This window comes from Ostrea edulis, chromosome 6 (genome assembly GCF_947568905.1).
Source record: "Ostrea edulis chromosome 6, xbOstEdul1.1, whole genome shotgun sequence".
NCBI lineage: Eukaryota > Metazoa > Mollusca > Bivalvia > Ostreida > Ostreidae > Ostrea > Ostrea edulis.
Window position 1 is genome coordinate 44,884,969 of NC_079169.1, and position 7,334 is coordinate 44,892,302.

General features: G+C 37.3%; 1 long non-coding RNA gene across 1 annotated transcript; it reads left to right on the plus strand.

The window, feature by feature from the left end:
* The first annotated feature begins 466 nt into the window (after nt 1–466).
* Nucleotides 467–3,314, plus strand: LOC130046810 (uncharacterized). Its single transcript, XR_008795818.1, has 2 exons — nt 467–816; nt 1,938–3,314. It is a non-coding gene; the product is annotated as an uncharacterized LOC130046810 (long non-coding RNA).
* The last annotated feature ends 4,020 nt before the right edge of the window (nt 3,315–7,334 follow it).

Consider the following 7,334-nt stretch of genomic DNA (forward strand, 5'->3'; position numbering starts at 1 on the left):
TTTTTGAAAATTGGTAAATTTTTGCCCAGCCTCTAAGGCTCCAGGTGTGCAGAAGTCCTGAAATTTAAAAATTATGTCCCCCTTGTCCTAAAAATGCTTCATACCAAATTTGAAAAGAATTTGGAATGGTAGTTTATGAAGAAGTCTAAAATGTTCAATTGTAAACACACAACAAATTGCAATAGGTCACCTGAATTTACTCAGCTGACTTATATATAAAAAAAAAAATCTTACCTATACAATACAAAATAGATAGTTGGAAAACACGGACCCCTGGACACACCAGAGGTTGAATCAGGTGCCTAGGAAGAGTAAGCATCCCCTGTCGACCGGTCACACCCGTGAACTATACAAGGTTAGATCTTTCATATCTTGTATATACATGTATATTTCTTTTGGCAAGACCTTTCATTTAATATTATGATCTATGACTTTGAACTGGGGGTTTGACCTAATTTCAAGAAAACATAATCTATTAAATTGTCACAATCAATTATCAGTTTTGTAAATATCCTTTACTGACCCTCGTTGTTTCGCTACGTTTTCTGTCTCCATATGAGTGAAAAATTCTCGAGAGACGTTAAGCAAGATACAATCTATGAATTCATCCTGTGTGGAGCTCCAATTTTCCTAGTTTCTTGCAACGGTCAGCATAATAGACTCTACCTGGGTTATTCTACCCGCTTTCAAAGGCCTATATAAACCCCCGAGTTCTTTCACTATAGAACCGCACGATTTTCCAGACAAAATCTGAGCTACGCAGCATTATTAACACGTTCTTGACTAAATGTTATGCTAATAGCATCTCCAGACGGGGTAAGTTCACTTTTATTTTATTCTCCTTTGAGTCAATTCATTACTTTCTAACGAAAGTAGAATACTAATAAATAACACATTGTGTGGAATTAACAACGACACGCTGCAACTATTTAATACTGGGCATATTAAATGTACAAATACCTAATTGTATATCATAAAGTTGGATTAAATAAATTTACTTAAAAACGCATTTCATAAAATTTAAACTCATGTGTTTAGCTGCCCGTGTCGTCCTAAACTGGTATTTAACACCTATGCATTTTAATAAAGCCTTGCTATGAAACCGGTTCTAAAAAACCACGTGACAAAAACCGGTATTCGAATGAAAACCTTGTAATTCCGAACAAGTAATTCATTATTACACCAAGCAGAAATTGATTTCTGTCTAATTCGTACCTCAAACGAAAGAAATCACATTTTAAACATCTTAATTAGCCTATTGTAGTTTGTGTAATTTATTTGAAGCCTAATATTTTATTTTACGGACCATCGTTGCTACGTGTTCATAGCTAGAGTTAAGTCTCTTATTAGAATTTAACTCGGTCTTTGTGCAATGTACAGGAATACAGGCACGTTGTTTCATGAATACTGCTATGTATTATGAAGAGTACTACTGTTAGTACTGTTTGCCGTTCTTTACGGTGTGTAAATCCACGTATATTTTGAGTGTCAAGAAGCGCTCTGATATTTATGACTCAATGTTAGGAACATTGTTATATTGTGCTTATGTAAATGTAGCGGTCAGCCGGGTTCGATCGCCGGTGGCCAGATAGCTCAGTTGGTAGAGCACCTGACTAGAGATTCAGGGGGCCCGGGTTCGAATCCCGGTCTGGTCCGTTGCATTTTCTCCCTTCCTGTTACATTTGGTGCCGTAGACCAGCCCCTGGAACTGACAGGTGAAAATGCCTGCCAGGGGATAAAGATCCTGGGTTGATATCTTCAGGTGTGAAGACATTTAACGAGGGAGGAATGTAGTGGTCAGCCAGGTTCGATCGCCGGTGGCCAGATAGCTCAGTTGATAGAGCACCTGACTAGAGATTCAGGGGGCCCGGGTTCGAATCCCGGTCTGGTCCGTTGCATTTTCTCCCTTCCTGTTACATAAGCTTCATTGTTTAAAGGTTTCCGGAGTAGGCTTTTCAATAATGCCAGGACGAGGTTCCCGACATTAACCTGTGCCAGTAGTGGACAGGTACAGACGAGGCTCTGGATATCACCTACTTCCCAGTCAGACCTGAGGATAGGGATCCGGAGGATTCTCAGAGCGGAAAGGGTTCCCGTATGTCATAATGGAGGAACCTCCAAGTCGACTTAGCAGCATGTGGTACACGTGGAACGGTCGTCATACCATTCAGTCTTGGAAGAGAATTCATGTGAAGTGGGAAACGGATACAGACGAGCAACAGAAACAAAGCAGGGCCATATTCAAAGGATATAGACACTTAATTATCTATACTTAGCGTATTATATTGATGGTTTTATTGTAAATATCTGTACACACACACATATATATATAAAAATATATATAAACAAAATTAAGGTAGAGTTTTTATATTCCCTACATAGGTTCTTTATGGTAAGACATTTTTATTTCGTGAAGCTTGATCTTGTGACCTTGACTTTAGATTTAAACCCACTTTTAAAATCTCTGACCTAGTCAATATCTTCTGTAGCAAGACCTTAACATATTTTGCTGTTTGATCTTGTGACCTTGACATGGAAGTTTGATCTACTTTTAATAAAAATCTTACCTATTTTGAAATATCTCTTCAGCTATTGAAGATATATCTAGAGCTTTCAAATTCTGTAAGTAGATTTCTTATGGCAAAGTCTTCAAATCATAGCATGATAAATAACCTTGTGACCTTTGATTTATCCAGAACAGCAAGGTCATATCTGTATACTGCATTTTCTGTGCAACCGCCGCGGTGGTCTAGAGGTAAAACGCTCGCCCCGCATGCGGAAGGTCGGGGTTTGAATCCCGGCTGCGACAGACCTAAGTTGTTAAAACAGGTAGTGACAGTTCCATCACCAAACGCTCCGCATCGGGTGTAAATGTCACGGGTCTTCGGAGATGACCTTAAAACGGATGTCCCGTGTCACAGTAGGTGTGGTACCTAAAGAACTCTCACCATGCTTAATGGCTGTAAGCGCCGAACATAGGACTAAATTTGAAGCCTTCACCGGAATTGGTGACCTCTCCATGAGTGAAAAATATAAAGGCTAAACAAGATGCAATCAATCATTCAGTTATGTTGTGATCCCATGGGGGTCAAAATGTTTCATGAGAATAAAGATTGATTAATCACAACAGCTGAAGAATGGCAGAACGAAGGTGACTCAAGTGAGCGATGTGGCCCATGATTCTCGTTTCTAGATTACTTTCTTCTAAAGTTGCATTTTTTCACTATATTATAACTTGAAGGTAAATTGGAAACTTTTCAATTTCAAAATACTATTGCACAAATCCTCCACTATCCTTCCATATCCGATTTCTTTGGCATGTTATTCCACCTCAAGTAAGAAATAGAAATGTTTACATTGGCTCCACTTTTTTGGCACGCTGTTTTTGGCTATATTTAGCTCTAAAACTTCATAGTTATTTCGGATTTCAAACATTTCGGTTGAGCATCACTGAAGAGACATTACTTGTCGAAATGTGCATCTGGTGCATCAAAATTGGTACCGTATAAGTTTTACATTACATATGACTGCACTATACACGGCAATAGGCAGTATGTCACCTAAGTATCAAAGGTTTAAAAACTTAAAAGCCTATGAAATACTGTACTTGGTGGTATACTGTTTTATGTATCTGTGAAACATAATGTCATTAACACATGGATATAATGAAGTTTTTGAACTGCTTTAAAATTCCGTTAGAAATGCAAATCATTGATACATTAACATATATGTTGTTTAGGTTTTGATGACATCATAATGAGACAACAGTCCCCAGTGGTCGCTAGGAAACTTTCCACAAGACTTCACTTTCTCTAATCCAATCAGTTCAAAGTACACTGGTTGGATAGTGCTTGGACTGGAATGCCTTAGATACAATCGGTCAAAGCGACAGCGGGGCTTAAATTTGTCAAAAACCAAGTTTGTATTGCGTGTCATGTCCCAGGTGTATAGACATTCCTTTCTGGATCCTGTGGTCTCCCAAACATCACACACTCCCGATGGAATCCCTCCCACTGCACTCAGCTGAATCAAGAAAGTTATACAGGCATTCTATTCACATACAGAAAACATATTCCTACAATTGTACTTAAGCATGTGATGAGCTAATCTCGGCTGAGCAGTCCTTCAAAATTCATGTCTGGAAATTTATTTAATGTATAGGAATAAAGAGTTAGTTTAATAGTCAACTAATTTATTTGAAGGGAACAGCAGTGTCACCTAAGTGCGCATTAATTGCTAGAACCGGCTGAAGCTGAACTTAAATTTCCAGACATGAAGGACTGCTCCGAGATTCAACGAAGGCTTCAGTCCAAATATTCAGCCAAGCAGAATTTCAGTTAAGATTAGTGATTGGAAGAAATCAATAGTGGTCATTCAAGGGTGACAACTATGCTACTGCCAAAAACTGAAGTGGTTGGGGAATAAAATATATACCTCTTTGTCTCTCAAATTAAGGTCCCCTCCAAAGATGACATTCTGGTGTAGTGCAGCAGCTTTAACTGCTTGAAAACACTGCTTTAGCTGTTGTTTTCTTTCTTCTCCATAGTCTCTGGTGCTCTCCAAGTGTGATGTCATCAAGGAAAATGGAACACCCTTTATTTGGCACTGAAATGTACAAATAAGCAAAATGAGTTCATTTGTAAAGCACTTGGAATACTAAACAAAGCACTTTCGTGTTAGTAGCAAATTCCTATTTTACCTTTGACCACCAAGTCTTAACAAAAGCTTTTTCAAAAAAAAATCTTAAGTGAATAAGGAAATTCTCATACAAGCCTATCTGGATTCAGTGGTTCTTGATGCTTTTGAAATATGTCACCCTATTTTCACAATTTCTCAATCAATTCCCCCTGGAAGTGAGCATAGCTCATCATTTCAACAATTATTTCTTTAATGTTTAGTAACACTGAATGTTAAGGAGTGATTGATACTGTGAGAATATCCCTGTACAAACTAAAGAAGGCTCTGCTTGGGAGACTGGGATGTTTGAAATAAGATTACCGTATATCAGGTTTTTTCTGCGATTGATTGATATCTTTCGCCACATTCAACAATTTTTCAGTTATACAGTGGTGCCCAGTTTTTATTGGTGGAAGAGAGAACCCAGATACAATGTACCTGGGAAGAGACCACCAACCTTCCGAAAGTAAACTGGGAAACTTTCTCACTCACCAGCGCGAGCGGGATTCGAACCCGCGATGACAGAGGTGAGAGATCGTGTGATTTTGAGCGCGATGCTCAAACCACTCGGCCACGGATGCCCCGAGTCGGAACCTAAAACAGTATAGTCATAATGAAAATAACATGTTTACGATGTGACCGTTGAGACGAGCAAAGACCCATAACATCTTACAACACGACTTTAGGCAATTCATTTAACGCGGGAAATATAACGCAATTGATGTAAACAGTGTATTGTGACATCATCATTTGCTGCAATTGTTTTTCTTTGAAATCAAGCAGTTATCCACAACAAAACGTACGAAGGTATAGAAAAGCTTGTCTGGAATTTCAAATCATTTGCGGTACTTTCCAAACTATTTATTTGCTTTATCTACGGGGTTGTCAATGAAGTATACCACAGTGAAGGCGACATTTTCCTGGAAGCAATTTGTTTAGGTCTATCATTTTTCAACTGATGAAGAGCAAATCACGTGACTCAAATGTGTAATCATTGGAGCAAGCTCGTCGCGTCGCGAGTTTTGCTCCCTATAATTCATTATTGTTTAAAGCTATGAAGGAATTGGGGGAAAAAAAGAAGCCAGCATTTGTACGTATAATTCTTAATGAAAACTACAGTGTCGGCACAACATGAAAGCCCCCACCTGCAGTATTAGTCAATGTAGGAAATCCATCGAAGTATACCATTGAATGTGGTATTTAAATTGTATTTTACACACATATAGTACAATGAAAAACCTAACAACAATCCTTTATATGTTTTAACAGCCATAAAATAAATACAAACTTTATAAAAGTTTCTTCTGAATCAATAACATACCATACGAACAGAACAGTAATTTTTCTATGTTAAAGGGGCACAAATCCATAAAAAAATCAATGAACTGGAACAAAACTCAATCTGTAATTCATCAATATACATCTGCATACAGTAAAATCAGTTCAATATCTCAAAGTGTTCAGAAAAAAGTCTGGAAAACTGGTCGTACATGTAACAGTAATTTTTGTACGTTAAAGGGGCACAACTTGATAAAAAAAAATCAGCTAATCAGAAAAAACCTCAAACTCAATCTGTAATTGATCAATACACTTCTGCCTACAAAGAAAAAATCAATTCAATATCTCAAGATCTTTAGAAAAAAGTCCGGAAAACTGGTCCTAAAATTTAATTTTCCAATGTTAAAGGGGCACAACTCCATCAAAAATCAATCAAGTGAAAGAAAACTCAACCTCAATCTGTAACTCATCAATATACATTTGCAAACAAAAAATCAGTTCAATATTGCAAGATGTTTAGAAAAAAAGTCCAGGGAAACTGGTCCTAACATTAATTTTTCGAAGTTAAAGGGGCACAACTCCATAAAAAAAATCAATCGACCGCAACATAACATATACTTATGAAATTTTATACACACATTTGGCATGCTTTGATATGTAGATATCAGACGAATCTGATTTGTAAATATAAATCCCACATTTAAGTGTTACAATACTGTCTGAGGCATATTGAGTTAAATTTCATTTTAATAACATTAAAGGCATAGTGTCTAAGATACTGGTAAAATTTTGCATGTTCCAAAAAGGTGGCGAAATTAAAGATTATAGCTAGAAAATCACAAAAAGTTCTTCAGAATGTTTACAAACACATTGGATATGATAGTAATTACAAAATAATTCCCCGTTTTCATTTGCCTAAACTGGTACCCTGTTGACTTCGCATCTCTTATGTTTGTGAGTAGCCACCAATCAGCGGGGTACCAGTTTAATATATTGTCCTCCAGACAAACATTTTATAAAGGACTAAAATGTCAAAATGACTTCAATTTCAAAGCGCTGCAGCTATAGATAACTCATAATTAATACTACAAATTTGTTTTTGGAGTTCTTCTTGCAAAATATTGTGATGTCATTTGTGAGATAAAAGATAGACCCCAATCTAATTAAAATCAGATCCTTGGATACGCTCACAATCGCTATTATAGGATCTGACATAACCCCATTGGGGGTCATGTCCAAATGACCTTTTGCCTGGAATATTCATGAGAACTATCAGCCAGTCAGATTGCGCCATACAGACAATGATGACTATTCAGGCGGTTCCCGGCAATTCGTAAACAAGTTGCAGTAATCTCTCTCCTTAGAAGTTTATTCTACAC